The 6,370-nt window shown below is 40.9% G+C and overlaps 1 long non-coding RNA gene across 1 annotated transcript; it reads right to left on the minus strand.

Annotated features, from left to right (window-relative positions):
• Nucleotides 1-547: 547 nt before the first annotated feature.
• Nucleotides 548-4,926, minus strand: LOC124138694. The gene is made up of 3 exons (XR_006861682.2): nucleotides 4,622-4,926; nucleotides 1,713-2,008; nucleotides 548-1,286 (listed from the first exon to the last, which is right to left on the minus strand). It is a non-coding gene; the product is annotated as an uncharacterized LOC124138694 (long non-coding RNA).
• Between the last annotated feature and the right edge of the window lie 1,444 nt (nucleotides 4,927-6,370).

Below are 6,370 nucleotides of genomic sequence, written 5' to 3' on the forward strand. Positions count from 1 at the left end.
ACTAAGAAATATACACATAGTGTTGAGGGTTTTGGTTTTGGTTTTGGTTTTGGTTTGTTGTTTTACGCCGCATTCAGCAATATTCCAGCTATATGACGGCGGTCTGTAAATAATCGAGTCTGGACCAGACAAACCAGTAATTTACATCATGAACATCGATCCACGCAATTGGCATCGATGACATGCATCAACCAAGTCAGCGAGCCTGACCACCCGATGCCGTTAGTCGCCTTTTACGACAAGCATAGTCGTCTTTTACGGCAAGCATAGGTTGCTGAAGACCTATTCTACCACGGAATCTTCACGGGTAGTGTTGAGGGTAACGAAAACGTTACTGTACGAGTATGTGTTAATGTCAGGTTGGGAGTATTATTATTAATCTCATTGGTTCATTAATAATGTGTGGGGTATACGATTGGATAATATACTACTCAACTCTTGATAGGGACGATCAGATATGGTGCTGACAACCTTAGAAACATGGGCAAACCGGGATACGAACCCACAATCATAAGTTTCTGACGTGCCCAAGGGCCACAACTCTGCACAGCGAAATGCGGCCCCCTAGACGGCTTGGTCACCTGTGTCCCCTATTTTTAAATCCAATGAAATCTTTTATATCATTGAAACCTTTGTTCCTTTTGACACTAATGTGATTGACACGATTCAGGAAAATCATGGCAAATAGCTTAAATGTCACTCTTGCGTACCAAGTTGTCCGATTCCCCATTGTTCTCGGTGTCTTATATTTGGTACCTCCCAATATGTTGTCTGACATTGGGAGAGTTCCCTTTTGTCAATCTAGGTAATGCAGAAGACTGCATTGTTTTGGAGTCAACACATTCCCTAAAAAGTTCTTGGTGGGTCCCATTCGCTGTCTGGGCTGCGTATAGAGTTGATGATGAGCCTAACCAGCCTGACTGTGCAAGGATCACGCAAACTCTCTTTGCGGCTTTTTTACTTTATTCTGTGGATAATAACACTAATACTAATACTACTACTACTACAAAAAAAAAAAAAAAAAAAAAAAAAAAAAATAATAATAATAATAAGAAGAAGAAGAAGAATATTTCAGGGCGATTCTTTAAGCCCTTTGCTTTTCTGTTTGTCAATAAATCCTTCAAGCTTTTGCTTAGAAAAGATGATGGTTATCATCCTGGATCTCCTCAGCACAGATCCCAACTTATTGCCAATGGAGGATCCACACCAAACAGATTCTGCTTGTCAAGTCCTTTTCTAATGACATCAGCATGTCCTTTGGGCTCGACAAATGCAACATTATTCATCTGTAAGGCAAGGTAGAAGAAGGGATCAGTTTACTTGGGGGAGTAGTTATTGACAATCTCGAGGATTAATGTCAGGCCTATAGGTACTAGGGTATGCAGGTTATGGACAAACTCCAGAATGACCATATCAAGGAAAACCTTCGGGCAGAGTACAAATGTAGACTTGAGAATATTTGAAGTTCAGAGCTAAACGCTCGCAATACAGTCAAAGCTACAATTCTTTTGGTTTTTTTGATTTCATGTAACAAGAAATTCACTGTACTGACACCCTCACACGAAGAAACATGTCAGACAATGGATCCCACCACCCTGAATCTTCCCTTATATTTACGAATTATAATAGGAGGGCGTGGTTTGAGTAACGAGGAGCCCCTTCATGATAGAATTGTATTGTGCACTTTTGCACATATTTATTTGTCTGATTACCTTCTTGTGAAACATGTCAAAACTCATGATGAAAACAAGGCATCCCACAGTTATCGTAAACAAGCCAAGGATGTGCGACATAATCTCAATGTTAATGTTGATTTTTGTTGATGGTTATGTGTGTTGCTGGACGATACAGAAATGAGTGTCAACCAAGCGAAGTGCCATATCAAATCGGCCCAGACTCAGTTTTCAGGGAGAGGCTATCTCAACGACCACTGCATCGAGTTTATGTGGAGTGTAGTGAGAGGATCAGCAACACTGCAGAGTACTTTGCTTGGATGTAGTCGACTGGCCTGAAAAGTGAAACAGAAGGCTTTCTGTTTGCTGCTCAAGACCATTCACCTCTAACGATAAGCACGGGTTACTGAAGACCTATTCTAACCCTGGTCTGATTTTTAGGCGGGCCGGTTCATCTTTGGTAGGGTTCAGAGTGACTAGATCTCGATCACAAGTACATTTCGGAAAACGGAGAGCTAAAGAAGTTACATTTGTTTTATCTCATGGGATTGTTAAGGAGCAATACATGTAGGCTTAGGCCCAGTGCTCATGAGAAGTATGGTTTTGGGAATTGTCAGCCTTCATAAGACTTGTAGCGTCTGCAAAGGGTACTGCATTCTCAATTCTAACTCGAGTGACATTGGCAGCTAGTCCAAGCCTGTTTGTACTAGGGGCAATCTCTGTAGGTAGCACAATGATCATCATACCAGGGACGTCTGTTAATTGAATTAGTTCCCACACTTTACTTGCATTCTGAGGCAATTTGTGGATATATGACCAAATTGCTGACATTCCAACATCTGCTTGCTTGGAGGTATAAATAATCTGACATTATTAGTGGAATATTCAGGCAACCGTGTTGTAGTTAAGGTTAACTCAATAGAAGCAGTCGTTTGACTTAAATAACCTTTTGATCCTTTGATTTGTCAGGGATGTCCTCAACATTTACATTAGCGTCTTCATTGTATTTGACTCCCATCGACTCAGTTAGACATATTGAAACAGAACTTCTCATATGTGTCACATTATCTGGAAACACCACTTGTCTACTTAAAGCTGATCCAAAAATCTCGTCTCCATTTCCTTCATTAACTCAATATCACTGATTTTGTTGTGTAACTAACTAACTAACTAACTAACTAACTAAAGCAAAGACCGGAGAAATTTCGAATTCAGTTTAACTTCCCCTTAACACCGTGTTTACAATTGTGACTTTTGGACACCATGGTAGTGACGCCTCAGCAATATATGCATCAGTTGAAGTTTCATCACGGAAAGAAATCAAAATCATATTCACAAAATCAGATTCCATACTGATAACAGTAGACCCATGAAGATCTGTGGTGGAATATGTTTTCAGCAACCTATGCTTGCCGTAAAAAGCGATTATGCTTGTCGTAAGAGGCGACTTACGGGAATGGGTGGTCAGACTCGCTAACTTGGTTGATGCAGTCATCGTATCCCTATTGCATGGATCGATGCTCATGATGTCAATCATTGGATTGTTTGGTCCAGACTCGATTATTTACAAGACTGCCACCATATAGCTGGAATATTGCTGAGTGCGGCGTTAAACAAGAAACAAAAAACTGATGGCAGTAAGAGGTCTGTTAAGAGGCCAACAAACCAGAGCCACGCGTAGCACGGAAACAATGCACTAAGAAATTCTGATAATCACAACTGAAAGTCATCTTGGTTATTTAAAAAAAAGAACTGCAAACAGGAAAATAACGCCACAATCAGCAATACTCCAGCTGTTTGACGGCGGTCTGTGAATTATCGAGTCGGGACCAGACAATCCAGTGATTGATGTGAACATCAATCTACGCAATTGGAATACGACATGCATCAACCACGTCAGCGAGCCTGACTACACGATCCCGATAGCCGCCTCTTACAACAAGTATAGTCGCCTCGTAAGTCCAGCATGGGTTGCTGTAGACCTATTCTAACCCGGATCTTCACGGGCCCACATACATGTATACTACTCCACTTTTCATAGGGATATCTTTATATTTCCATCATCAGAAAAATAATTACTCCTGATATGTGTATGATATTATATATATAATATGTGTATAATAAAATATGTGTATATTTAACTATCTCTGACTTATTTGACCCTCCCTATCAAAAGTTGAGTTGTATATTATCCACCCATATGACACACACATTATTAACGAATCTATGAGTTTAACAATGATAGTCCTTCCCAACCTCACATTACCCACACATCTGCCGTATATACCTCCAACACTGTGTGTATATTTCTTAGAGTCACTCGCTTTGTAAGAGAAAGTCAAATGGTGTTCACAATGACACAGATGAACAACCCAGTATATCTGAATCGCACATACATCTTTTAGCCATAATGTATAGTCTGGAAGTTAATTTAAGGAACCGACGTTTACTACAATATCTGAAAAACTATTGGACCTACTCCAGTCAAAGTTGGTATGAGATTATTAAACAGTCATACATAACTGGATATGACATTTAAAGACAATCGGTGCATGAATTAAAAATCTGTCTATTTAGCTATCACTATATTTCATCAACAACCAGACCTGTTCTTCACGGGTGGAACGAGCATTCATTGAAACAGCCATCTGCATAATGCTACCCCTGCGTCACAGGGCAATATGACACAGTTGAACCAATCAACTCAACTCGAAAGGATGCACGGGAATCGAATACGGTGTTAGCGTTGGGCGTCTCATCGTGCGTGATTCCCGTGCACCCTTTCGAGTAAATGTAATATCCAGTTATGTATGACTGTTTAATAATCTCATACCAACTTTGACTGGAGTAGGTCCAATAGTTTTTCAGATATTGTAGTAAACGTCGGTACCTTAAATTACCTTTCAGACTATATGTTCGAACACGAACTATACAAGTATCGCACTTACAATTATAAATCCCTTGCTCGTGAGGTTCACTAAAGTGGTAAACGTCTGAGACCTGCATCACTTCGGGCTTTCCTCCACAATAAACTGACAAGCCGTGATAGAAATGATATACCGTTCAAAGAAGCGTTTAACCTAACCGTTTTTTCTGTTTCAATACATCACATGTCTATGATAAACCACAAAAGTGCATGGCAGGTTACTTGGTGCTGCTTTCATGAGTGTAGACGCTTTTGTTATGGGAACATAAGACAGACAGGTGGTTGGTAAACATACATAAAAATGTGACCTACATGTATAAGCACAAAACTGACATCAGAAGTATGTACATTCAGTGCATGTCATGTTGACCGAATTGATTGTGTGCAGTAATGGGTTGTTTATGAATAAATTATTTAATTGTAATTTGTACGTATTGATACTTTCTAATAGAACATACATACTATATATTCCGCTTTAACGGATCATCAGTCCACTGTTCGCACTGTTTTGATTCTCGAGCCGAAGATATATTACTACTGATGGGTATGGGTGTGTAAATTGTTTACGCCACACATGCATTATTTCAGCCAGAATCACAAGTTATTAGCACTGGTGATATTTAAAGACCTGTCGACGATAGCCATTATGATAACTAGATTATCACAGGTCTTATTAGATGATAAAACATTGAAACGTTAAGAGGTGAGGTGAAGTTGGGTTTAACGTCGCGTCCAAGATTATTGCACTTATATAGCGACGAGCATGTACGTGTGTGTGTTTGTGTGGCTGCTTGTACTAGTCCGGACTGATGCCGATTTATAGTGCTAGCTCACTGAGATACCATGCCACAGTTTAACATGAATACCCCACTCAGACACAGTATACTGACTCCGAGCCGAGCGCCGAGCGCCAGACAGGGTAACAACAAGTACCATCTTTTAACGTCTTTTGGTATGACGCGGCCGGGGATCGAACCCCGGACCTTCCGCTTGCCGGGCGGACGCTCTACCACAAGACCACGGAGGCGGTCTGAAACGTTAAGACTTTTATTTGAAAGTTCTTGATGGCCAAAAACAAAAGGTAGATTAACACAAGAAGGACCATGGGGACCTCCGGTACCTCTGCTTCATGCGTGTGCATGTGGGTATGGGTGTGCGGGTGCGTGAGATATCATGCCGCAGTTCATGGATACCCCACTCAGACACAGTCTACTGAATCTAAGCCGACCTGTCCTTGTGTTATCCCTCAATGGAGAGGGAAAAGAAAGCATACATACACATCCATGATTCCTACAGGCCAACAGGAGTACGACCAATACTGGTGATCATAGTTCTTGTTTGTTGCTTAACGCCACACTCAGCTATATGACGGCGGTCTGTACATAATCGCAATTGGAATACGATGACATGCATCAACTAAGTCAGGGCGCCTGACGACCCGGTCCCGTTAGCTGCCTCTTTATACGAAAAGCAGAGTCGCTTTTTACGACAAGCATGGGTTGCTGAAGACCTATCCTGGTGATCATAAGCATATCAAAGATACCTGTTGGTGAACGACCACCTCTGAGGCCCAACGGGAGTTAGAATGATATGGTCGTGTGCATACATAGATCCATAATACCTACACTGTTACTTCATAAGTACACAGTCATTATTCAGTGTTGTGTAAAATTTGACTTTCTATGAAACAGAAACGTCTTATTCATGTATTGCTTTCGCTCTGTGATGCATTGTGTTCGTCACTTGACACGCAACTTTCCCCCATGAATAC

The sequence above is a fragment of the Haliotis rufescens genome, unplaced genomic scaffold (assembly GCF_023055435.1).
Source record: "Haliotis rufescens isolate VD_foot unplaced genomic scaffold, xgHalRufe1.0.p SCAF_15, whole genome shotgun sequence".
Lineage (NCBI taxonomy): Eukaryota > Metazoa > Mollusca > Gastropoda > Lepetellida > Haliotidae > Haliotis > Haliotis rufescens.